The sequence below is a fragment of the Melozone crissalis genome, unplaced genomic scaffold, assembly GCF_028551555.1.
Source record: "Melozone crissalis strain CALT ecotype California unplaced genomic scaffold, PUWL_Pcris_2 ptg000006l_1, whole genome shotgun sequence".
NCBI lineage: Eukaryota > Metazoa > Chordata > Aves > Passeriformes > Passerellidae > Melozone > Melozone crissalis.
Window position 1 is genome coordinate 14535281 of NW_026535784.1, and position 25373 is coordinate 14560653.

General features: G+C 39.8%; 1 protein-coding gene across 1 annotated transcript in view; it reads left to right on the forward strand.

Annotated features, from left to right (window-relative positions):
• The first annotated feature begins 257 nt into the window (after positions 1-257).
• Positions 258-25373, forward strand: part of FAM193A (family with sequence similarity 193 member A) — a 76696-nt gene continuing 51580 nt past the window's right edge. Inside the window, exon 1 of the mRNA XM_054292610.1 lies at positions 258-315. The gene's annotated coding sequence lies outside the window, so the exon portion shown is untranslated. The remainder of the gene's footprint in view (positions 316-25373) is intronic.

Genomic DNA, 25373 nt, shown 5'->3' on the forward strand with positions numbered 1-25373 from the left:
GCGCTTGGCGCGACCCCGCGCCCCTTCCCCCCACCTCCTCCTCCCCGGCGCTCCCTCCTCCCGTGCCCGGGTGTCAGCACCATGAGTCCGGCCGACGCCAAGCGAGGAGCGAAGCGCCGGAAGAACAAGCGGGGCGGCGGCCTCGGCAGCACCGGCGGGCCGGGACCCAGCGGCGGCACCGGCGGGCTGGGCAAGGCCGGGGGTGCGGCGGCAGCGGCCCCCGCCCCGCCGGGCGCGGTGGGCGCCCTGCTGACAGCTCCGGGCGGCGGCAGCGGAGCCCCGGGCGGCGGCGGGGCCGCGGCGGGACACGGCGAGGTGAGCGGGGCCGGGGCGGGCGCGGTGACATCGCACACCCGCGCTGGCAGCCGGGGCTGCACCGCCACATCCCCCCGTGCCCCCGGGCCGCTCGGGCCCCGGCGGGGTGTCGGGGCTGGGCCCGGGGCTGCGGGGAGGGGGCGGCGGGGCTGGGGCTGGGGCTGGGCAGCGGCCGCAGCTCCCCACCCTTTGTGGGGGAAGGGCCGCGCCGGCTGCGCGGGGCCGCCGCGTCCTGGGGTTTGTCCTGAAAGCGGCTTCGGCCTCCCCAGCCGCGGGGTCTCACCTTAATGGAGGAGATGGAACAGATAGGCGGGCAGGCCTTGAGAAAGCAAAAAGACACCTCCATTACGCCCTTTTTGCAGTAGCCAACTTCAGTATTAAGCATAGGAGGTCCATTGTAGCTTGGACTGTGTTTGGCACTCTGGTGCCTTGGAATAATTCAGATCTGTTACATTATATCATATTATGGTGAAATTTATTCGAGCAGATTGTGTAGTTGAACTGATATTTTTTCCAAGAAAAAGTACTCAAGGATCAAGCCCTTAAAAAGGTGTCCTCTTGGTTCAAGTAGCAAAAGAGCAAATAAGTTCATGTTCCTTTCTCTTGTGAAGGTTACCTCAAGTTTTTTGTTATCAACACAGAGCTTGTGTTCAGGTATCATATTTACAGCAGCATTTCCTGCTGACAGCATCTTCAGACTTCCATGTGCATGTCATACCACCTGCTCCGTTTCCTCTTGCTCTCATGAACTTGTTGAGCACGTGAAGGGGAAATGAAAGAATTGGCTTTTGTGATGTAGCATGTCTGAAATGCCATAATATAACAAATGGGTTTATTTTTTTCTCCATGTAGTTTTGTGCCCATCTATTTTGCTGGGTCAACCAACAATCAATCTGGTGATTGTAGGTTGATCCCCCCGCCCCCCGTCTTCTAAGCTTGGGTTTATACACTTTCATACCTGGCTACTGTACTTTTGATTAACTGTTTCTGTATGTCTGTCCTAATCTGACACTTAACTTCATGCATAATTTCCTTTTGGGACAGTAGCCCATGTGTGACTTAGATACCCAGAAGAATGATGTGCCTAATGGCAAGAGGTGTGCAGGTTTTTATTTGCAGCTTTGCAAGTCATCACTCAACACTATTCTAACTAAACCTGTACGAGGAAGATGTGTCTTGTTTTGTTTTGTGTCTTAGATCACAATGTTCCTAGATATTGTTAGACATCATAATGCCAAGGGGAATAAAACCAGCAGGGAAATGATGCTCAGGATGGGACATTGATGTGGCTCCATTACCCCCAATATTTTGATGTTTGTGGCTTGTGGTTATGTGTAGTCTAGAACTTTGGTTCTCATCAGACTGTATGGGATCTTTCTGAAATTGATCTTAAAAGCCAAAATCATTGCTAGTCTACTCATTTGTGTTCCTTATTTCTTTCAGACTAGGCAGTTCCAAATAAAATCTCTCTGAAAGTATGTCATGTCTTGAAAATTAAGTACTGTGTTTCAGCACTACATTTTTGGGAGAATACATCTGTCTATTACACCTGCTTACATGTTATTCATACTTTTATAAGTGTACACAACATATGATTTAATGCATTTGTGACTTTGTCTTAATTGGTCTCTTTTTGCCTCTACTCTTAGATGTGTATGTGAATTGTCAAATGTTTCCATTTGTAATGTGATACAAGGGATTCTGAAGACTGATGGGCAAGTGGGGAGTTAAGTCAGCTAAACAAACAGGTTAGTTAGTTAAACTAGAATACACCTGCAGCACAGATGTTGCTCAATCAAACAGTAAGCATGTTAGAATGAGGTTTTGAGGATAGGTAAATCCCTGTGCTCAGTTTCTTGGAAGGTAAATGCTTATACCCCATAATGCTGCTTTAAAGTTGGTGTTGCTTACTCCATAGTGGTTTCAGTGACCTCTTTCTTGACACTTTCAATAGCTCACCAATGGTTGTGACATGAAAATTGCCAGTACTTAAAAATTTGCTGATAATCTTGTTGCAAAGGTGAAATCGTAGTGTCATTGCATGACTCTTGCTGATGTGAGAATAGGATCACCTTAATGGTGTGTTAAAATTTGGTAGTTTAAGTACATGGTCAAAACAAGACTTGGTTTTTTGAGTGAAAGACTAGCAGATGTTTTTTCTGGATGAAGTTGAGAAGGAAAACTGTAATTTACAGGACAGATTAGTTCTAAATTAGGTGCAATGTTTGTTTTGGCTGAATGGAGAGTAAGCAACACACTAATAGCTGCTAAGTAGTAACCAGACTTGCTTTACTTTCATCTTACCCAGAATAATGTGGAGTTCCCTTTGGTGGGTAAGAGAAATCATCAACCAGTTCTCTGCTGAACTAACTTAAATATTTAATTTTTGGAAAGGTGTGTGTTCTACTTGTTCTCATGCTCTCATTGCTCTCATGGAGTTTCCAGCTTTTGTCACTTACCTGGTTTTAGGGCAGCCATTCTGGGTGGGGTGGGCACATCCTTCTGATTGTGTTCTGTTAGGTGATTCTTGCAAATCTTGTCTAAAAGAATGAAACAGGATGTTAAATGAATAATCCTGTGTGTGGTGCACATTCTTGTGTGTCAATAATTGTTCAGGATAATGTATACTTTGAACCTCCTTTATAAAACGGGTTGACTGTAGTTTAAAAATGAATGTATTTATGGTTCAGACTAAAAGCTCATGTGCCAGCATTGAAATCCCAGCTAACTCTGTTAGAGCTAACAAATAAATTTGAATTGATGTTTTTATACATCTTATCTGGAGGGTTTTTGAAGACTGTAGGCTAAATTCTGCATTAGAGTACATGCTGAGTCTTGTTCTGGGATGCAAGTGGGCAACTCCTAACGGGATCTTCCTGGAAGGAATGTTATTCCATGCACATGCTTTGTAACATCTGAGTTCATCCTCTGAGGCACTGTTAGATGCTTTGGAGTGCTAGTGAAGTTAAGGGTGCATTGGCAGTGTATCAGTGCAAGGAGTCTCAGTTTTGAAAACCTGTAACCGTGTCAACTTTAACTGGAAACCAAGACATTTAATTGTCCAGTGCTGCTGCAGGACTTCTCTAGGATTTTTTCTTTTTAATATGTGTATTTATAGAAAGAGATGTTGCTTTCTGTTCTGTTTTGGTTTTAATTCAGTAATGCATTGTATCAGGCTTTCTTAATTTTCCTATGAATTTTTGACGGACAGTTGGATTATTGATGTTGTGAGAGGCATTTGATTATCTCTAGCAACCACTGCATAATTCATACATATACTATAGCAAAATTGGCTATTCATTAGTATGTTCAGGTATTTTGGACAGAAGAATGGTGTATCAGTAGCTGATCAACTACAGAAATACTTTTTGTTACAGGTCTGACCAATCTTGTGTTATTAAAGGGAATAATTTAGTAGCCATTTTACAATTCTCTCACTTGCATTTTTCAAAGTATTGTATGTCAAATGTAGTAATGTATTAGATCTTCTTACATTGGAGAGCTCTTTGAGAATTTCATAAAATACTTCAGCAGACTTTTTTTTTTATTATGAAGTACTGCTTTTTAAACAGAGATTCTATACATAGCAGAATGTACATTGCCAATTTCTTCAGCAGCTTTGTAGCTCGTTGTGTTTTAGTGACATGTATGTTTGATTTGTGATTTCAGATTTTCCCTGTTCTCTCTTCCCATTCCATGATTCAAACACTCAGAAAAGGAGCTTTGTCAGGAGCTCAGAAGTTCAGCAAATAGCTAGCTTTTGTGCTTTTATGTAGGGCCTCCTCCTCTCCAGAAGCAAACTTCTTTTGGCCAATTTTTGTCAAGGTTCAGGTAAACTAGATAAATTCAAATTAATAAAACAGTATTCTAACCTCTGCTCCTCAAGCTGAGGTGGCCGGTACTTATAAACACTGACTTGAAGAAAAACAAGCCTTTGTGACAGTCAGGTAGTAAATTTCTTCCTCTGATTAAAGGTAGTTCACTTTTTTTTTTGTAATAGACATGCAGTGCCTGCCCTGAAGAGCTTATGCTCTGCTTTTTGTAATGAAAGGAGACAGAATGGGATAAAACTATTAGGATTTGCTTTAGATGGTATGGTTGAGTTAACTTGCTAATTTAGAAACAGAATCTAAACAGAACATTTCAAACTTTAAAACAAGCTTAGTGGTTGCATAACATTGACATTATTAGCTCTTTCATAGCTTCTTCCCATGCTCAGTTAAGGCATTTTTCAGCTAATAGACCTCAGCCCAGAGGCACAGAACCAGGGACTGGGTCAGATCTCGTAATGTTGCTCCTGGGAAGAGAGTGCCTGTGTGTACTCATGACCTTGATGTATATCCAATCCCTGAGCAGTGCATTTCTCCCCCACCTCCTGCACCTGCAAAATCATGGTCACCTGATAATGACAATAATTGGTTGTGAATTGTTAAATCAAGCAACCAAAATATCAAAAGTGTGTCTGAAAATAATGGCATCGGGTTCAGCGGTGTCTAATCCGTATCAGCTAAGGATCCTCCTTTGGCTTTGTTAGGAGACATTTAATTCCAAGTGTGAAGGCAGAGAATTTTTTTTCTCCTTGCTGTATTGGATGCAAAATGTAAGAGATTGAGAGAGAGAATTTTTTTACTCTAAAAAACATAGTGACTCCATTCCTCTCCTCCCTTTTGTTTCCTGACTGTGGAGGCAAAACCTTGGTGATTTAATTTGGAACTAGATTAGTTTGAAAAGTTAGTTCTGAAGTAGGTGTATATTGATGGGAATATCCAGGGTTCTTATCCTGTAAATTTTTTGCCCCCAAACATTACGTAAAGCTTTATGTAAGTATTTAATACTGCATTATTTTCTTGGTTATGGAAGTTTTCCTGTTGTAGTGGTATCTCATCTTGGGGGGAGTCTTTGGATGCTTTCTCCTTTACAACAGGAGATCCAGTCAGCTTCTCTTCTGCCTGCCAAGGAGACCCGAGAGGATCTGGAAGTTCAGTTTGGTGGTGCTTGGTGCCTATGAGAGTAATGTTCAGACCTTGCTATGTGTGTTTAACAAGGGTGGTCCTGAGCAAATACAGACCTGCTGAAGACGTATTGTGGAGATGTGACTGGGAGAAATAACTGGGAAATGAACTTGATTTGCTTGGGATGTGCAGGACTTCATGGATGTGCTAGGCAGTGTTCTGGGTTTGTATGGATCTGAGTAATCAAAGAAGGTTTAATATTTATTGGAGCTCCTTCACTGATGAGAAGGGAGGTCACATGTCCCCTTTTATTAAGGTAATGGAAACAGTCCCTACATTTTCCTTGCGGTATTTTTTTTTTTTTAATTTAATCGTGACTAAGGTAGCTGTGGACCGGTCTGTTTTGAGAAAGAATACTCCATATGTGGAATTTTCCTAGGATAATGAAACATAATGAAATATTTTAGTTAAATGTCTCAAAGAATACTGCACTTCAGTTCCTTCTTTGCTGCAAATGAAGAGTTCAACAGGGAAATGACATTTATCATGTTACTCTTAATGGTAATACAGGAACTGCCTAAATTGAGGCTTTTCTGAGAATGTCAGTAGAATAAATAGGCCCTTTTTTTGACACAACAATTACTTAATTTTGTGTTGTAAAAATTCAAGGCAGCCTCTGACATTACTGACCTTCACCTCCTCCCCTGTGAGGAAACACATGAGAAATACTATCAAAGATACATCTGAGCAGCATAGTGTTTACCTGAGGTAAATATTTTTTCCTAAATATTCTCTTGTTATTTACTTTTTTAATAGAGGATGTACAGCAGAAGTTAGCCTGGACTAACTTCTGCATCACTAACTGCTTTAGTGATGCAGAAGTTAGTCCAGGCACTGTTTTGCAAAGTGGATTTTAGGGGGAATATTAATGGGGCAGCCTGTGAGCCGCTTCTAAGCTGTTGAACTGAAGTTGTTCATGTTGGACTGGTGAGAAACTTCCTTGGGGTGGGAACTTTAACCATGTTCTTAAATAATCAGCTCCCCTTCTTTTGTAAAAGCCACAAAGATAGTTCTCTCCATCTCAAAATTCCTAGCAATGCTAGAACCTGCTCAGGGATCTGAGAGGCAGTTCCTGTTCTGCACTACTCTCTAGAGGGGCTGTCTCTCTCCACTCTTTATTGAAGGGAGCCTGGAGACATTTTGGTACAAGCTGAGTGCTGAAGTTGGATAAGGTGAAAAACCTGTATAGGAGGCCATGCTAGCCTCTACCTGCCTACTCAGTTATGGTTTCTTCCTCTTAAAAAACCAAAAAAGTTGGAGCTCAAATAGGTTTTGATACAAGCCCCCCTTAGGTCGTATCTTAAATCTTAAAGAGTAACTTTGCTCATTATAAGGAGGAAATAAAAGATTACTTCATTGTACATTTTTCAGAAAATCTCTGTGTGCTTCCATGAAATATTCCTATACACAGTCTCTCCTCAGGCCTAGAGGAACAAGCTGCAATAGATTGTGGGTGCGTCTGTATTGTTACTTACTGTGGAAGGTCACAAAGTCCTCATGCACAGTAGTTGTTTTTTATATTAGTCCTCCTTTCACACACTAATATGTTGAACTGGCTTGTAGTAGCTTTGACAGGCGGTTACTTGCAAAGGATGTTCAAAAACATGAGACAACCACCACCCAGGTAAATAATTAAGTTTTTACAAGGTCACAAATGTAATTATTTTGAAGTCCAGAGCTGTGGACTGCCTGGATCTTGAGCAAACTTGTCACTTATGGCGTCTGGACTTGAGGGCTTCTCTTATGGACTCATCTCCTACTCCTCTTAGAATGTGCCTGTGGGAGGTGAATTGCTTGTGGTCCAGGAGGAGCCACAATGGGCAGTGAGGACTAATTCCTGGGAGGGTTCCTGGATGACAGTTGCTCGTAGGAAAAAGCTGCTGGCTTTTTTTCTTTAACTGCTTTGGCAGCAGTTCAGTGGTCTGTGTTGAGCTGCAGACAGATGGAGGATGTGATCAGCTGTTGGGGCAGTGTTTGCTGCTCTAAATAGCTGTTTCTTCTCTTCTCCAGGGAAAGGTAGCAGGCTGCATAGAAGTGTCTGGCTGGCAGCACAAAACAAATCACTGTTCTAGATGTGAATTTTCAGATGCCCATCTTTATTCTTCCAGATATTAATTATGCCTACAGTATCAAAAGTGATTGTTTAGTCATGGCTTGCATTGCACTTTCAGCTTTGCTCACTTGGATTCCTCAGTCAGTTGTTGCTCTTTTTGGAAATAGTAGCTTCTCTACTTAAAGCAAGACCAAACTGTGTAGAGAACTGGGCAGTGTTTGGTTTATGTTACTGTAAATGTGCTGTAGACATGGGCTATTAACATATGCATGCATCACTAGAATATAAAATTCCAGTGATTGATATTTGTTATTAAATGATAAATGATTGATAAGTTAACTCTAGTAGTTGTCATTTAAAAATGTCAAGGGGTCCATGGAACCATAACTATTTGTAATTTTATGAATTAGGAATAAAGACCCTGGCAACTGAACCCCACTCAAAGGGTTTTCCTACTTCTGTGGACAGCAGTGAATTAATTGAGATATGTTTTTTGTATAGTTATCTTCTTACTTCTTCCTTAAGGTTTTTAATTGAGATATGTTTTTTGTATAGTTACCTTCTTACTTCCTCCTTAAGGTTTCACCTCCTTTAGGAATCTGCAGGCATAGCAGAAGTAACCTCTAAAGTCAGTCCTCAGAAAGGGTACTGGAAAGTAAGGAGTGAGTAGTAGACACGTTTCTCTGCAGCATCAGGAGCTGAAGGAGGTTTTACAGTACTGGGAATCTCAGTTATAACACTGATAAAGCTATTGAGAAGAGGGGAAATGCATATGGCATGTTGTGTTAGGACTATCTCCTGAGCCAGCTTTTATAAAAAATGGTTATCTAAGCTAATATATGATCTGGATTTAGGGTAGTCAGCTGCCTCTCAGGTGGGCTTGGCACAGCTGTGTGCTGGCAGGGCTGGCTGCTGCCAGAGCTAGTGCGTGATAACTCAGTTGTTAGTGTTGAGCTCTGCCCACCAGCCCAACAGGAGCGCTAAACATGGATATTTGCCAGCTAGACTGACATCTGAACAAGACCCTGAAGCAGCACCTTTTTTATAGAAAAACACTGCTTTCTTGGGGACTGGTCTTTTTTGCTCTGCTTTTGTTCTCCTTGTATGTGAGAAGAAACAGGTGGCAGATACAGGGTTGGTAAGTTAACAGAAGTCTGTGGGTAGTGAATGAGGGTGGGGTCTTTAGAGGGATAGAATAAGACTAAAATGTGAGTTTTTTCCTCTTGGATGAAGTAGGAGATGAGTTAATGTGGATGAGGGGAGAAGACTGTAAAAGGGCTAGCACTGTTGATGATACATGAAATATGCTTGGCCTTTTGAAGTGGACAGTTGAGTTCAAGAAAGAAAGACAGACTGTTGAATGCACTAGCTAAAAAACATGGCATGATGTAGACTTGTGTTTTGAATTTTGTCGTGTGCCTCAGGTTTGAATGTCTTTCATGATACTAGGATTGTAAAGTGAGGGAAGGAAAAGAAGGCTGTCAGTTGAATAACTTTGCTGAAAGCAGTTTGTTAATTAATACAAGCCATGACTCTAAAGTCTGTGTATTAGGGGATCATGTGTAGCGTTGCAATAGGTTGGAAATCATATTATGCAGTGTACATGTAGTGTTGTAAAGTGCTGTAAGGCTCTACCTTGACTCTTCTTCTGCTTTCAGCTTTGTGCTGAAACTGCATCAATGATGGCTCCTTAGAGGCAAAAGATGTGGCTTTAGGCAGGGGTGCCAGACTTGAATACACTCTGCCACCCACTTCTCTCTTTGAGGCTTTTTTCAAAGAGAGAGACCTAGTACAAACAGCTGTGTGTTGATGTGGTTGAAGTCAGCGCACTAACTGTGGGCACTACAAACTTTGATTTCTTCTGTATTTTGGGGCTAAAATAATTAAGGTTTTAAAGTAGGAATTTTTTTTTAATGCCAAAGCTTGTTTTCTGTGGTGGTGGGGTGTTACTGAGTTTGTTGGTTTCTTTCTTTCTTTCCCTCTATGCAGAAATAAAAGCTTGAGCTCTCAGAGCAGAAGTCTTCCTAAGCTAGGGAGGTGATGATGCCATTGAATTTTACAGAGAATTGCTGCAGTTGGATGGGACACTGGTGTGGTCATCTGGTCCCACCTGCCTGCTGGAGTAGGGTCTTCCTGGAGCATCTTGCACAGGTGGTTTCCAGACAGTTCTGGAATATGTCCAGTGAGGAAGAATCCAGCATCTCTGGGCAGCCTGTTCCAGGGTTCAGTCACCTGCATAGTGAGGAAGCTCTTTTCAGATGGAACCTCCTGTACATCAGTTCCCAGCTCTTGCCTCTTGTGCTATTGCCTGGCACCACTGAGTAGAACCTGGTTCCATGTGCTTGCCACCCTCCTCTCAGATGCTTATAGACATTGATAAGATGTATTCTTTGTCTTCTTTTCTTCTTGAGGCTGAGTAGGTAGGTCAGATATTTCTACTATTAGGTGCTTTTTTTCCACAGAGATTGGTAGTTTAATTTAAAAATGCCTTGAGAAAAACATGTTGTAATAGGTAGACTTTTGTTATTTTATAAATATTAAAGGAAGTTAAGGAAATCTCTTTCAAGTTCTGCAACTATATTAAACTTAACAGTTGACAGTTTCAAATGTGTTGTAGGGAATATTTCACTGAGATAGATATGACACTTTGAATTTGGGTAACACTAATGATGCAAGCCCAGAGACACTTCCATGGGCAGATTCATGAGTGAGAATGTGTTAAGCCTTCAAGGAAAAAGCTCATGGTGAGCTGATGTGCATGAGGCTTTTTGGAACATGGTGGTTTTGAATATGGGTTAAAGAGGTTGCTATGTAAGTGTGGAAATGAAGTAATATTTTGTATGTGTGCATGGAAATTATTTTTGAGTAGGAGAACACACATACATGTGGGCTGCCAATGGAGAAAGTACCTGGGAAAATATTTAAAGGTTCTTTGCCACACTGTGTCTCATCCTGAAACCAGTCACAGGAAACAGAAGAGTTCACCTTAAAAAGCAGTTCTGAGTCACAGTACGGTTCTGCCAGCCTTTAGTGTTTAATTGGTGTGGAGTTAATGACCAAAAGATTTCTTAATTGCCATAATGCTTCCAGGCTGCTTATCTTCAATAAGCTGCTGCCACAACAGATGGTGGTTTAGCTGAGGTTCACTAGAAGTTTTTCACAATTTTGTTTTCATGGCTTTAACTTATCTATGTGGCTGTAGCTAATGTATAGTTGAAACCCAGATCTTGAATGGAATAGGCTTCAAATGAATTAAGGTTTTAGTTTGTCATCCAGCAAGAGACAGAACTCTCCTTTACTGTCAAAGAAAACTTTGCACTTTTATCTGTGTGATCATCTTTATTTTATCTTCACATTTTTTCCTGGCTATTCCCAAGATTTGGCTCCACTATACTGTCATTCTCCACTTCTTTTTAGGGAGTCTGCAGGGAATTGTGCTGGTGTCTGCTGTGATTGGAGACAGCTTACAGCACAGCCTGAAGCTGACTAGGCTGGGGGTTTTTAGCATCATAATAGTCTGAGCCACGGGAATGAAAGTGGACAAAGTTTAAGTTCCATAATTTTTAGATATAAAAAAAGCTGTCAGAAAGATTCTTATGTTTTCAAAGGAAAAAAATACAATTATTTTTCTCTCTGGACAACAGGCTACCATACTTCTACAGTATACACTAGAGATTTGAAACGTTATGTAGGAGGGTATGGAACTTTGTACTAAGAAACATTGCATAGTAACTAAGTTAAAGATTAATTATTATTTAATGTTTCAGAAGTGCTGTCATTGGTGACCTAGCTTACTGCTTTTCAGAATTATGCATAAATTATGACAATTACACGCTGAATATAATTTAGGCTGCTTGTTGTATGTTTTTTGTAAACTTGATGGCTGCATCTTAAAAAATGGAGAGGAACATTCTTCTGTCAATATTTAAAGTAATTCTGAGCCTATGTTTTCATTTTTATTCAGGTGAAAAAATCTAGTGATTGTGTAAGATTTAGGGGATTGTTCTGATCCCTAGAAATTTGTTAAAACCTTGCTAGAAATCGCCTGTGGTAATTTATTCTTTAAGTAGAATGTTCAGACAGAAGTCTGAATGTGTGCATGCCTTTGTGGCTTTTAACTAAGGTTGCAGAAATGAGGCTTTGTCTAAATGTGAAGCCAGTTTTGAAACAAGCTGTCAGTGGGTTGCACTTGATGGTGTTACCTGTTGGCCAGATTGGCTCATCCTCTCAGTCAGTAAGGTGTTACTGATGATTTGACAGCTAAGCTGCAAAAGTCCATGGTAGGCTGTGTCTCCTCTGCTGAAGTCCAGAAGATCCTAACTGGTGTTAGACCATCTTTGCACTGAAAACACTAAAAAAAAATCAAAGAAATTTATTCCTAACCCTGTTTATATTTGTGATAATCCTGAGAAAAATCAACATCCTGATCATGAGCTTTTTCCATGAGGGTTTAGCTTAGAGAAATAGCATATAAATAGTGTACAGTGTTACAAAATGGAGGATACAGAATCCCATTGTCAATTAAGTTGGGAAAGACCTCTGAGATCATGGAGTCCAGCCTTGACTGATCACCACCATGTCAACTAAACCATAGCACTAAGTGCCATGTCCAGTCATTTCTGGAGTGCCTTCAGGGATGGTGACTCTACCGCTTCTATGGGCAGTCCGCTCCAATGTTTAACAGCTGTTTTCACAAAGAAATTCCTTCTTATGTCCAACCCAAACCTCCCCTGGCACAGCTTGAGGCTATTTCCTGTTGCTGGTTGCCTGTGAGAAGAGACTGAGCCCCAGCTGGCTACAGCTTCCTGTCAGGGAGTTGTAGAAAGCAGTAACATCACCCCTGAGCCTCCTTTTCTCCAGGCTAAACACCCCCAGCACCCTCAGCCACTCTTCATGGAGTTATCCTCCAGACCCTTCTCCAGCTCCCTGTCTCTCCTCTGGACCTCAGTAACTTCATTGTAGTGAGAGCTGAACACCAGGACTCAGTGCTGAGGGTGGCAGTCACTGCCCTGGTTCTGCTGGCCACACCACTGCTGATTTAATTTTAATTTGATTTAATTAATAATAATTAACCCAGCTGCCATTGGCCTTCTTGGCCACCTGGGCACACCTGGCTCATGTTCAGCCACTCTCACCCAGCACCCCCAGGTCCTTTTCCATGGGGCCCTTTCCAGCCACTCTGGCCCAGCTGTGGCACTGCAGGGGTTGCTGTGAGCCAGGGGCAGGACCCAGCACTCGGCCTCGTTGAACCTCAGAGCCTTGGGCCCACTGATCCAGCCTGTCCAGATCCTTCTGCTGAGCCTTCCTACTTTCCAGCAGATCAACACTCCCACTCCAACCCTCATTATGTGAGGTATTGTCCTAACAATAAAAAATAATTCCCAAATAATTGTACTTTTAGATTTTAATTGTTTTCCCAAGTAAGGGATGAATTTGTCTGATGGGTTTTTTTTCCCTGTGGTTTCTTTGTTACTCATGTATTTCCTTCTTTTTTATAGCAGGAAATTAGTCTTCACTGTTTTATTTTGCTTGCATTGTCTTGTCTCTGACACTTCTGCCACAAATATATTCTTTGTATAGTGTGCTTGAGTAGTTTAACTTTTCAAAGTTACAGGCAAAGTTTTTTTTGTGTTGGTATTAACTCATGATCAGCAAGAAATAGTTGATGCAATGGACTGCCTTTATTGATGCTTTTAAGACTTTATTTATGACTAGAAATTGTCCTTGTCTTAATTTTTTCACCAAAATGACTATTGCATAAAGTGGTGTTTGTGACATGAGAGAGTTTGCATAGCTCTAGCAGTAATCTGTTAATGAAAGTTACTACATGATCAGGAAGGTTTTAGGTCTGATGATTGTTTCTTTCGTAGGTGTTTCTGCTTAGTGGACTTTACTGGAGTTTAGTGGAGCACAAATTCCTATTGTTAAAGCATGAGAGGATCACTGGAAGATGTCTTTCTGGCACCTGTTGTGCCTGCCCTTCCAATATGCTCTTGGGATTCTTTTCCTCTTAAGCAAAATTTGACTGACACTGTTGAACACTATTGAACAGGAAGAATCTTGGTAGCGCATCTTTATGGAAAACCAGTCCTTGTGCTCAGACCTCTTGAGCTAGTTGGAAATTACACTGGTTAGCCTTCCAGCTCCACTATACTGCCATGAACAGGGCTGGGAGAGGCAGAAAGGATGTCTGTGTCCCACTGTGGGGGGGATTTATCCTTCTAATTAGACTTTCTTATTTTTCCATTTTCCTAATCACTCTTTCATTTGAGCATTTGAGCATTTGTGAGAGAGATCATGTGTGGGTAACTGTGAGCAGGCACTGAGCAGGCAGGTAGTCTGACCACCACAGGGTATCAGGAGCTGTGTAGCTTCCAGGGGAGTTGAGCTTTTTGCCTCTGGTTTTTCCCTCTGTGAATCATATCAGGTAGACTCCACTAATTCTTGAGTTTTTAATCTTCTTTTAAAATATTAAAACACATTAGTATTTGTAAATATATACCTTGATACATATTAAAAGGAGATGATTTGTTGGAGGAATACAATTGATTTTCTTTAAGATCATTTTATGGTGTGGGGTTTGGGTTTTGTTTGTTTGTTTTTGTTTGTGTTTGTTTGGGGTTTTTTTGGTCATTGTTGTTTTGGGGTTTTTAATTGCACTCTAGGAAGTAGACAAAAATCCAAGTAGCTATCTTTGTAAACCATCTCCTTAAATGTGACACCAAAGTTGATTATAATATTCCAGAATCTCTTATCAGTGCTCTAAAGTCTTAACTTCAAGGTTTTTTCCATGCTTATTTTTATCTCATTTATCTGTCTTCTGCCCTGTGGAGACAGTACTGATTCTACTTTTTGTTACTTGTTTGTTTAACTTGCTCTTAAAATGTCCTCTTTGATGGAGACTCCACAACCTCACCAAGCAGCCTATTTTGACTCTTAAATACTTTGCTGTTAATTTTCTATTGCATAGAATTCTCCCTTGCTGCAATTCAAACATTTTGTTGCTTATTCTGTTTGCTGTGGATGGAGAGAACTGACTCTTCTCTCTCCTCAGTGTTTTGATGAGTAAGGTTGGTGTCCCCAGTTCTCTCAGCCTTTCCTGGCAGGAAATAATAATAATAATATTAATAATAATATTGTCTGTGTCTGGTGGTAGTTCTGTTGTGGCTTTTCTCCAGCTGTTCCTGTCTGGCTCCAAGACCTGTGCTCAGAGTGACTTGTAGTTGTCCCTCTGAGACTCTGAGGAGCGGTATTAGGTGAAAGGATTATGTCCTGTGTCACATAAGCTATGCATCCCAAGGTAGCATTCATTCTTTCCATCAGCCTGACCTTGTTGACTCCTCTTTTGCATATAGTCACTTAGGACTATTTGGAAATTTGTGGTAATTGTCAAGATCCTGCTATTTAATTTGGTCATGAGAAAGTTTCAGTACTTAAGGCCGTCAAAGACATTAATCAAGTAAATCGTGACATTTATTCTTCCTCCCCTGTGTAAATCTTTCATTGAAGTAAATTTTACTGGTTTGACATAACCAAGGTGGCTGTTCCTTCTCTCCATATCATCTAAGTGCTTAAAAGATTGTTTGGGTATATTTGACTTTTCTAGGAACTGAAGACAGTGTTCCTCAGGTGTTTCTACCTTCACTATCCTTTTTTCTCCTTCAGTTTTTGGAGGTTTTTTGGGTGGTGTTTTTTTGTCTGTTTATTTCTGTTCGTGAAGGGTTGGGTTTTCTTTGAGGAATGAGGTTGTTTCTTTGTTTTAAATAAAGGGTTTAAATAGTTTGCCTCTTTCTAAACTAATTATCTAAGACATCCTCCATGAGTTTTCAAATATAGGATTATTGATTTTGAGGTGGCTCAAAGGATTTCCTGAGGAAGTTTCTTGAATGCTATCAGATCTGGCCTACTTGGAAAAAATATAAGTATGGCTCTTTCCAATAGTCAGTTGATTCTGGGTGGATATTTTTACTCATTTACTTTTTCTAATTGTGCTGGTCATGTGCTTGTAGTTGATCTCTTTGAGGATTGTTCTTCATCAATATGTGAGATTCAGTAATGGAGAAATTCTAGTAGTAGTAGTATACTGATAGAATGATTTCTTAGTAGCCTCAAGCTGTTTAGTAAGAATTCTTTCGTTTTGTGCCTTTAGCCTTTCATATTTGTCCCTCGTATTCTCTTGCCATTATGCTTGCTGCTGCATTCATATGTGCTTTTTCTGAGTCGTTATTCTCTTGCTGTGCTTGGTATTCTTGAATTTGTTTGTTTCTATTGTGTCATTTGAGAATTAACTCTTCCTTCCCATAGACTTGTCATCTGTGAGCTCTTAGTGATGTGAAATCTGTCTCTTGCTATTCTTCCTTCCTTTCCCTCTTCAGTAACCATTGAATTGATGGTTTACTTCCAGTGCAACTCTTATTGTTTACTGTCAAATACTTTTTTCTTGCTGCTACAGCTAAAGGAAGCGTCTTGAGTTGCTTTCTGTGTTTTAAAAATGAACGTTCCTTGATCCATTCCCAGTAGATGCCTAGATTCTTATCTCTTTGTAACAAAAAGTATTACAGGTTTTTCTTTCCCCTTTCAGAAAGGATATTTGTCTGTTAGCCTTTTTTTGATGGTCTGTGGTAAGCTTGCAGCTTGATAGCACTCATGTGCTTTCCTCTTTTTATTATTTGCAGACTGGCAGGATACCTCTCTCTGCATTTGTGATTCTTGTATCCTTTGGGTATCAGGCATAACAGTCCTCAGCATTTGTTTGGTTTGGGTTTTTGTTTGCATGTGTAGGTGTTTGTTGTGTTTTTTGGTGAACTGACTGGATCCTTTTTCTGTTAGTGTTCCAGTGGGAAAAGGATTCTTATGGAGTAGATCATTGTGTTATTCCCATTCAGAGAATTCCAACTCCTTTTCTTATGCTTTATACATTAGTGTGCATTTGTCTAAGACTGATGGATTGGTTACTTGGATTTATGAAATTTACTTTTGTGAATAATTACTTGTGCTTACTTTGAGGCTCTTGCTCTGGTGCATCATCTTTTGTTTTGATCATCATCCTAGTGATGAGCAAACGTTTTGCTCATCATCCTGGTGAAAAACAGTCTTCCCTCAAGCTGACAACCAGGGAAGGCTTTTTTTGTATGTGAATTCCTTGTAATGTACATTGTCACCTACCAGCAGACCCTCATCACATGGTCAGAGAAGCCAAAGCTGTCCTTTGATAGCATTTTCAAATTTGTGGGGTTGTCTGCAAGGACAGTTTGTTCCTGACAGTGTTGGGGTGTGGAGAGCTGATTGGGAGCTTCCTGTTTGTTCTCAGTTGTTGTTAGTAGTTTCCACGAAGAGTAACCAGTGTGGTGATTGACATTTGAGCAGCTTTTATTTTCTCAGGTTTGAAAGAGGCAAAGAACATCTGGAGCAGTATGCACCCAAGTAGGGCCAGGATACAGCTGGTTCTTTATGGTGTTTTGTCTGGTACAGCTGTTTACTTGGCTTTGTCTTTTGCAGTCTCCCATTGAATTGCCTTAAAGACTTAACAGTCACAGATGTCTTGGTTCAGCTGCCTCCTGCTTCTCCTTAATGCCTCACCCCCCCAAAACAAACCCCACAATCCAAATCTCAAAACCTGTTTCTAAGAATCTGTAATGTACAACTATGGGCCCTGTATGTTTTCCTTGTAATCTCCCTCAGTATAGGAAATACAGGCAAATGTTCCTACAAATCCAGTCCAAGACATAAATTTGTCTTACTGTATCATTGTAACCTTTTCATCCTTGGGTCAGGGAACATTCCAGATGAAAGTTTTGGAGATGCCACTTTGAAAGTTTTGGAGATGCCACTTTCTTTTTTAGTTCCTTCTATGTGTGTTGAAATCATTATCTTCCTGCCGTTTACACCTTTGCATTTTGGTGAGGGGTAGCTGAACAGACTTCTTGGACACTCTAATCTCTGATTCTTGAGTTGCAGCAGTAAATTTGGGTCAAAAGACTTCAAGCTTTACATGTTTCCTCATTTAATTCAGTAAATGTCTGCTCCCCCCCCATGGTGGTGCTTGAAGCAAACCGCGTGTTGTGTTTCAGCAGTGTATTTCACGTGGCCAGGAGAAACTACTAAGTGATGTGATATATGTGGGTATGGTGAGCATTGAGAGCTTGGCAGTTTGAGGATAATGAAGTAGAAGGACTAATCTTGTGTGGCTATTAGCTTAACTTGGAGTTTTATTAACTTTGTAATGATTTATTAGAAACACAGCCTTTCAATGCAGTTCTGATGTTGAAGCTAACTTGCTGCATCTTCGGTCATTTTGCTGATTGCTCTTAACTATTAAAACTCGGACTCTGCTTCTTACTGATGCTGATTTTTGCAGAATTGAAATGGCTTAGAAATAGAGAATTTCTCTGGCTTGTGCTGTCAGTGTCATATGCTAGTACAGCATATATAATTTGCCCGACATTTCTTTTTTCTGTTGAGGGAAAAACATGGCTAGTTTTAGAAATTGCACTGGTGAATCAGTTGGAAAATGGCCTCTCCCATGTCCAGAATGTGCCTTTACTTAATGCTTTATGAGATTTTTCTGTCAGAAGGATGCATGTTTAACCCTTTAACAGTTAACAAGTGAGGCCATTTTCTTGTAACATAATTCCTGGAGTAGGGCATCTGCAGTTGTAGCATGGAAATTACACAGTCAGGTAGATAATTCCTAGATGTTGTCTTTCTTACACATCTTAAACTTGCCTTTGGATGAATGCTTTCTACTGTTCATAAGGCACATCTTGGGGTTGGGTTGGTTTTGTGTAATCCTATTAATTTTACATGTTTCTATTTCTATTTATATCCTATTAATTTTACATGTTCAGTATTGAAGTTGAAACAACAGATTAAAGCTCTAACTGACTTGGAAAAGAGCTTATATGTATGGTTGTTACCTGTCAGGGCTAGTTGAGAGAATTTTGGGGTGTTTTAACTACCTGCTCAGAGCACTTTCCTCATTGTATTTGGGGAAATGAATGCTTAAATCATGTTCATTATTAGCTTTTGGTGCCTTTTTTTAGCACGTGGCTGCAAAATCACTGGGAAAATGTTGAACATATTCCTAGAACAGAAAAGACAGAATCCTGGTAGGAGGTGGATTGGCTGTGTTCTGCTGTGTCATATTTAGCTACAAAGAAGGGAAGTATTGCATGTGGGAAGGGGTATGTGCTTCTAAAGAATTTGTAATGTGTGTAATTAGAACACAATTTCCTTCCCTCCCTTTTTTTACTGGAAAGCCTGGGTTCTTGGTAGCTGCACATGCAACTATTACAGATACAAGTGTCTTTTCACTCAAGTCCAAGCTTGTCTGCACTTAAGTTAGTTCTGTTATTTTGTATACTTGCTGCCATTTTGCTTTCGGCTCGGGGATAGCCTTTAATGCTGTGCTGAAAGCCATGAAATACAATGAATTCCTGCACATCCACCAGTGAAAGACCTGATTTCCTTCCCCTATGATTTTATTTTGATTTCAGGTTTTCAAGTTTGCTTTACCTTGCAAATTGTTCATACCTTTATACAAAATACTATTCTTTTTTTTCTTTTTGTTTTATTTTAAATTCAGTTTTACAGGATATGTAAGAGCTTTGTAAAAACTCTTGTAGACAAATTTCCGTTCCCTCTCCCCTGCTGCTGAAAAGAGCACCCAGAAGACAAAGGCAGCTCTGATACTACAATTGAGTTGCAGATGTATTTGGGAGGCTGCAAAGCTTTTTCATGTGAATGGTGATAAAAATGTGAAGGGATTGGGGCAGCTGTTTTGATTCTGTTTATCTGTAGAAATATGTAAAATGCCTTTCACTAGCTGATTCAACTTCATTTGAAATAGATCTTCACTGTCCATATCTTCAGTTCTGCTTCGTGCTGTGGCTGATAGTCTTGTCCTTCAGTTTGAGTGTATTCCAGGACACTTGACTCTGCTTCCCTGTCCTTGGTTTAATTGTTGTTTTCTGCCCATCCCCAGTACCCTTGCAGAGACCTGAATTGCTTTGCTAAGCTAAACAAGGCAGGGCTCTTGCTGACAGCCCAGTTAGGCTGTTATCATGTCTGTTCCACTTAGGCATTTCTGGAGGGTGGCTGACCAAATGAGGTCTCCTCCAGAGGGCTGTGAAGCAGCGCTAATGCCTCCTTCCTCTTGAAAACAGTGTGATGCATCTTGCAATCATGTTTCCTTTTCACAGTTGCAGTGGTGAGCATCAGCCATTGGTATAACAAAATCCCCTTTTACTTCCCAGTCCTGATAGAGGATTAATCTGAGAAAGCCTCTTTGGCTGCAAATGCAGAACGAGACACTTGTCAGTGTCAATGCACCTTTAGGACATGCAATTTTTGGATTTGGTGATAGGAATTGAAAAATTCTGACAGTTGGAAATGTAAACTGTGAATAACGAATTGAATATAGTGAAAGACAAGAAATTACAGAATCATCAATACAAATAATTAAATATACATGTGCATGATTATACTTCTTTAAAAAGAACCAATTTCTAGTAACGTAGTCTTAATTTACATGCAGTACCTCAGATCAATGCAAAGCAAAATACAAAGAAGAAAAGGATATTAATTCTACTGGCTTTAATCTGAATAATGGTCTTATTTAGCCAAGTAATTGGTTGCACAAGTATAGGCATTGTCTTGGTTTCACACAGTTTATGACCTGATAGCCTCATGTGTATTGTAGCTGGTTTAATTTTGTTCTGTTTAAAAACATTTTCTTGAAGAAAAATGAAGACATAAGAGGAACACAAGCTTATGTTACGGTTTGCAGCTTTCTGACTGATATTTAATTTTTACTTCAAAATGTGGGACTTTGTGATTCTTACCATCTTCACCACTTCTTTGCTGAAGTGTCATTATTTATTAGCCTAAGTAGGCTATATTTCTATGCTAAGTTATGTTTTAACTTACTCTCTTAAACTTAAATGTATATTTTTAGAAATTACTTTTAATGACCAAAATTATTTTATTTTACTGTGGAACTGAATTTTTCCTCTATGATGCTAAGAGGAGTGGCTCATCAGCTGCAGCTGCCATTTGTACAAACAGTGGTGCTGCAGTTTGCAAAGTAAAGCTTCACAGTTGGGCAAAAGTGCAAGTTTAGGTTTCTCTTCCTCCTCCTGCTCCCCAAGGACAAAATCTTTCATTTCTTGCAGTACAATATATATTTCTGTATGGTAGATGTTAGGTATTTTTTTCTAGTATATGTTTATAAATGTAAGCATGATAGAAATTGTGATTCTAATGCTTCTCAAATTTTTCTAAGATAAGACAGATGGTTTTAGGTTCAAAGGAAGATCAAATGACAAGTTGGGATTTGCAAGCATAGGTACTTTTCATGGCATCAGGGATCTGTTGCTTTCTGCTGTAGTAATCTCTGCTGGAAGGAATTAAAAAACCACCAGGGACTGCAGTAGGATTCACTATGGTGTTATTAAGCCTTGCTTGGACATGTACATCTTCTTGAGAAGGGATGTGGGCAGGGCCATGGAGAGAGCTGGGCACTTCTGTCCTCAGGGTGGGACAGCACTGCACCTACTGTTCACTGCTTTTGAAAAAGTAAGGGAGACTTCAGCTTGTTAGATTTCAAATGCAGTAGGAGTATTTTTCTTCCCAGGTGACATGGATCTTACAGCTTTTTGTCATGGAAAACCTTCAGTAATGGGTTTGCTAGTGGGTTATAGGGAATTGTGGTAGTGCTGGTTTTCTTTTTATGTTGCGTTGGAAGAAAACATGAAATTATATTGATAAAACTTCTAGGGGATGTAGCGATGCAGAGAGGGATAATCAGAACTCTGAGCCTGACAAAACCCAGTACTTGTTCATATGCTGCAAACAGTATTCATGGAAGCCTTGCCAAATTTCATGTGACTTAGGTAGAGTCACCTCTAGGATGGGTGTGCTGCTGGCCTCTGTCTGGGTGCACAATATTCTGTGAATTAAAAAGAAAAGAAAAAAAGACTATCTTGGTCCTTTACAATCTCTTCACAATGGTGTCAAGTGGGAGGTTATTGGGTATCTGGCAGGGATTTCTTCCAGAATTACCAGTTTTTGTGAGTATTTTGTAGGAAGGATGATGTAATTGTCTTCCAAGGACTTGTTCTCTAACCCTTTCCAATTTCTTGGAATATAAGGAGAAAATGGCTCATCAGCTAAAAGCATCTGAATACATAACAAAAGAAGAGTGATGATGAAAAGCACTACTTGATGTTTGATTCTGAACCTAGATTAATTCTCTTAGAGATGATTTGCTACTTGCAGTTTTTAAATAGGGGCTATGCCAGATCATGTCTTATGGAAAAAGCACCCAACAGTGGTTAGTTCAGGAAGGTCTTTGGCCTTTGTCAAGACAAATTTCATGAGATCATGTGCTAGGCAGCACTTAGATACATTTCTTAATTACAGTTTATGTAGGTTTGGTTTTAATGGTGGAATTCAACTCAAGAGTATCTACAGAACACAGCAGGGACTTCTGATAGGGTCTGTACACTCCATTCTACAAAACAACTTTTTATTTCTTAATTTTTTTCCTTAGGGTATTTTTTGATAGTGATCAGTTGTCACATGAGACTTTTTAAAATAAAGAAGCAGGGGAGGTGAGTTCTGTGACAGTGGTTGAGGCAGGGATGAATATACCCATCTGTGAGTTTCATGGAATAAGTAATTAAAGTTGGCATCATTCAGATTAACGGCCAAGGAAGTCATTTGACTTTGTTCGATAAAGTGGAGTAGATAAGAGAAACTTATTGAGTACAACCTTGCTTTAACTTCCATTTTAAAAATTTAGTGAATATAGGTTGTTCTGTCTTATAACAGGATACTCATCAGAGTTTCATCTTTTTAATTTTGGATTGTGAATTCTTCCCAATTCCTGTAGAGATCATGTTTTTTTGTGTGTGCTAACATTTTCATGTTGTGGCACTATAACCTGTGGACTCCTTATTTCCTAAGAGGTTCTCATTTCCTGAAGGATGTAGTTTAGGTTGATTCAGCTAAAAGAAAACCAAGTGTGCTATTGACGAATATGTGGGAGGAATGGCACAGAATATAGATGTTGCTTCCTTAAAACTCATTACAGAGTAACAGTATCTGTGTTCTTTTCAAAGTACAACTTCACAGTTGTCTTTTTAAGGTACTACTGAGGAAAAAACTTTAACTGGGGAGTTTTGTCTAGCTTTCTTTGCAGTGTAGATAATGTAGTTTGAGATGGCTGTGTTTCTGAGTCTAGATTTTTGTCAGTCCAGGTTTGATGGGTTTGTGAATTTTAAATAGCTATTTAGACTTCAGTCTGTTCTGATTACTGTGCTACAGTAGAATTGTTTTATTTTAGCACTGAGGATCCAAAGGAAAAGTAAATGCACTGGGTAAATAATCAGTTCTGTGTAAATCTACCAGAGGTGGTGATTTTACTTAATTTTCAGAGGACTTCAGTCTTACAGAACTGAAGTAGAGGGAGAACTGATTTTCTTTCAATTCTCCATTGTCCAATGCTGTCTGATTTCCTTCCTCCCGGCTCTGTTTTTGAAGGTTTTGTGTATGTCTGGGAAACAAAAACAAAACAAACACTTAATTATGTACCTTTTTTGCACAGACTTTTACAAGTCATCCATGCACTTGCTCTTCCAGAAGCTGGCAATGCATGATGAACACTTTTGCAAACTGTGGAGGAAAAGATGCCTTAAACTTTCTCAGACTACTAATATGCCTCATTTTGAAATACAGCTCTGTGTACAAGTGATTGATTATCCTTCTTCCCCCACCCCTGTGATAAGTCTGTAAATACTTAATCTTACAAAAATCTTACACATCTTACAAAAATCCTTTGGGGAAAAATTTTGTTTGTTAAATATCTTAGACTTGAGTTTTAGCAGGAAGGTAGTTGGCACTTGTCATCTTGGGTATCTTGATATCTTGTCATTTAGGATATCTCCCAAATGGGTGAGATAGGGACAGCCTCCCCATGTACCCTGACCTCACTCTTAACTCATAATTATTGCTAAAAGAAAGTATTGGTACTTTTGAACAAGTCCTGTGTATACCTGCAACTTACCTTCTGTAATTCCTCTCCATAGACTGAACTTCTATGAAAACAAAGACTTCAACTGGAAAAAGTGTAATTTGAAATAATTTCAGTTCCTGTTGAAACCTCCATTGGCATTTTGACTTAGTATCAAAGGTCTTAAAGGATATCACTCAATTCAGATTTGAGATCTTGGGGGTGTGGGGAGAGGAATAATTTTGGGGATTTGAGCCTTTCATGGTTCACGTGCTTCATAACCTACAGGCAAGCTAGTGGAGCTTTCTAGATTAAGCCTCCCCACCCTCTGATTGTCAGCTTGCTTGACATCAACAATTTACTTTAGGACTAGTTTTTACTGAACTATGAAAATAGTGTTATGTTTACTTAAAGCCCAGTGATAAGTTTTAATAACATGACTTGCTGAAGAAGAAAAGCCTTCAGAGAACCTGTCTTGCAGGTTAGTCAGATTCTGTAATGGTGTGATTTTACTTAATAAGGAAAACACTGGAAGTCAGTGTTATTACATAAAACAGATTAAAATTACAGTAGAAGTGTCACTAAAATTATTGAAACCTCATGTTGATTTTATTTGTATTTTCCTCATTATTCATAGAAGAAGACTGTTAATTATATTGGCTTATGAGGATTTAACCTGGGGTCTTAGAAAGTTTATTTTGGCAGTAGTACAGTTCAGAGGAGAAACAGTTTGGTTCGTAAGCATTTTCTGTGAAAATGCTTGGATAGGGAGTACCTAATTTTGGTTTAATAGGATGAGTGTCTATTGCCAAATATATCTTTATCTTAATATCTTGTCCCTAATACGAAGTTATATCACACTTCACCTTTTGAGGGCTAAACTGAGTGACTTCAACCACAGCCTTGTTAGCTTCTTGCAGGTGTTTGGGTTAGGAGTAGAGTGTAACTGCTCTGCATGTTTGTCTCTTGCTTGTCTTTACAAACAAAGCAAGTGTGAATTCTCAAGTTACATGAGTAATCTTTTCTTAGACTCAGCATTGTCTCTCTTCTTCCTTCCATCTCCATAGGTCATTTCCTGCGTTTAGCCCTTGACTGTGTAATTCCCTCTGGCTGAGCATGGTGGAAAGGGCTGGCGTGTTCTACAGTCACAGGATTTCCAAGCTGCCCCATCCAAATGTGTGTGCACAAGATGGTGCATGAACCACTCACCTGCTGGTTTCACAGCTGGTTGATGTCTCTCATGTGGTGTTCTGCAGCAAATCTGCTTTTTAATGATTTCTGTTACATACTATAGCTATGGAACATAGATGTGCTGTGCACTAGATGCCAATATAAATAAGGGTTGAGTCAGCATGCTGGCTGTATTCATGTGCAGAGCTTTTGCTCTTGGAGCTCTGACAGGCTTCTCATGAACCCTTTACTCTTGACTGTTGTTCAGCTTCTGCAACTTCTGTTTCTCCGACTTCTAAATTATTTCATATCCAAAAGCTGGTTTATCTGTATTTGAGAGTAATATCACAATTTTTAAAAAGTCTGAATATCAGGATAGTCACAAAAGTCATGTAACTCTTCTTGGAATCCTTTTTCTTTCTCAGGTTTCACTTTTTAATATCCTGATAATTGACATGAAGATTTAAAGGTTCTCTGAAATTATGTCCAGTCCAGTAGCTTTTCAAAGGAGCACCAAGGGCTGACTTGTGATATTGCTGACTTGTTTATGTGTATTTTTTTCTTCATTAAAGCATTTCCAATCTCAAGAGTGTGGAGTGTACTAGAATAATGCAGATGAGGCTGGGAAATTATAATTTAGGTGTTTGTGAATATTAATGCCAAGGACAGAATGCTTGGTAAAATGAATTGATAGTCTGCAAAGTTACTCAATTGGCCAGATCAAGTGTTGGCTGCCTTAATAGGGATATTTGAACTTAAATTATTATCACCTTGTCTTTATTCATGTTGGTTTTTATTTGGTACTTTGTTA